The sequence below is a fragment of the Trachemys scripta genome, chromosome 17 (genome assembly GCF_013100865.1).
Source record: "Trachemys scripta elegans isolate TJP31775 chromosome 17, CAS_Tse_1.0, whole genome shotgun sequence".
NCBI classification, from domain to species: Eukaryota; Metazoa; Chordata; order Testudines; family Emydidae; genus Trachemys; species Trachemys scripta.
The window spans coordinates 14,140,015-14,141,693 of NC_048314.1; positions in this window are offsets into that span (position 1 = coordinate 14,140,015).

Consider the following 1,679-nt stretch of genomic DNA (forward strand, 5'->3'; position numbering starts at 1 on the left):
TATTAGAGCATAAGCTTTCGTGGACTACAGCCCACTTCTTCGGATGCATATGCATATGCATATGCATCCGAAGAAGTGGGCTGTAGTCCACGAAAGCTTATGCTCTAATATATTTGTTAGTCTCTAAGGTGCCACAAGTACTCCTGTTCTTCTTTTATTAATAATTTTGCCGCCCCTAGGCCAGGAAATAATTGCCGCCCTGGCCCCACCCTGACTCCGCCCTTTCCCCACCCCCATTCCAACCCCCTCCCCAAAGTCCCCGTCCCTCCCTTCCCCTATTGGATCCCTTCCCCAAATCCCTGCCCCCTGCCCTGCCTCTTCCCCCAGCGCGCGACATTCTCCTTCTCCCCCCTCCCTCCCTGCAAGCGCTGGGAAGGGAGAGAAACAGGATGCGGCGGCGCGCTTGCCAAGGAGGCGGGGGTGAGCTGGAGCAGGGGGGCGGGGCGCGGAGGGGAGCTTCCACCCCTGCAAATTTGCTGCCCTAGGCCTAGGCCTTGTCGGCCTAGGGGATAATACGGCGCTGCATCAACTGGGTTATAAACTCCACTTTACACTATGGCTTGTGGCACAAAATCCATGTTCTTGAGGACCACCCCCCTCCATGCCTGCGCTGCTGTAATTGGAGCTGTGCAGAACCCACTTCCACCATATGCAAGGGGGTGTATTTCTTTTCTTTGCATGCCCACGCCCTGGCTTTACATGGTAGAAACGTGCTGGCTCAGCTGCATAGGTGGGCTTGCAAAGGCTCTGCTATGAAGGAGGAGAGTCACCCAAGGAATTGGGAAATAGGCGCTTGCATCAGTGTTGGGGAGAGGACTGTGTCCTAATGCCCTTGGCATACAGGTGAGAATGGAAATCTGTGGGCTCCCAAAACACTCGGTGTCTCCTTGCTGCAGAGGAGTCCTCTGTATAGACAGATCCAATGGCTGTTCAATTCTTTCTACTCTTCTATTGACCCAGGGCTGCCTTTGTTCCCTTGGCCAATTTTCTTTGCTGAGCTGTAGACTCTGGTTGCCTTCCTCTGATGCCAAGTCAGTGAAAGCAAGAGAAGAGTCGTCTTTAACGTCATCATTCATGGCTGCTGTTCCAGTATCTGGGGATTTAGCCCCTCTTCAGTCCCCTGGTAACAACACTCCCTTGTGGAAGCCACTTAGCATTGGTGCCCCACCCCAGAGGTGGCTGACTTTCAGTGAAGGGCAAAAGGATGCTGGTTGTACCCTTTCCTGGCCAACCAGAAGTATTGTGGGGCTCAATGTTTGTGGAGGATTTTTGCATCCGTGGGCAAGAGGTGCTGCTGAGGACTATGGCCTGCCCCACGTTGAGTGTTGACAAGTATGTGACAGGCAAGTTGTGGGAGATGTATGTTCCTCTGGGGCACCCTGCAGAGGGAGTCATCACAGCTTGGCAGCTGGCCATCTAGACCAGCCCGACCTCCATACCCATATGGCATCATGCAATGGGAATGTTTTCACTGGCTCCAGTGGGCTTTGGATCAGGCCCTGTATGCCCAGTGGAACAGGAGTGCAATTCCTGGGGCTTCTCCCAAGTCCAGCTTGTCTATGGGGCGTGGTGGTGTGCTCTCCACTGAGGTTGGGTTGGTTTCAGAGTTCCTTCTCTGTGGTTTAGATTTCCCATCTCAATGTGACTCCGCCATCAGCACCCACTTGCTCCCCTTTCCT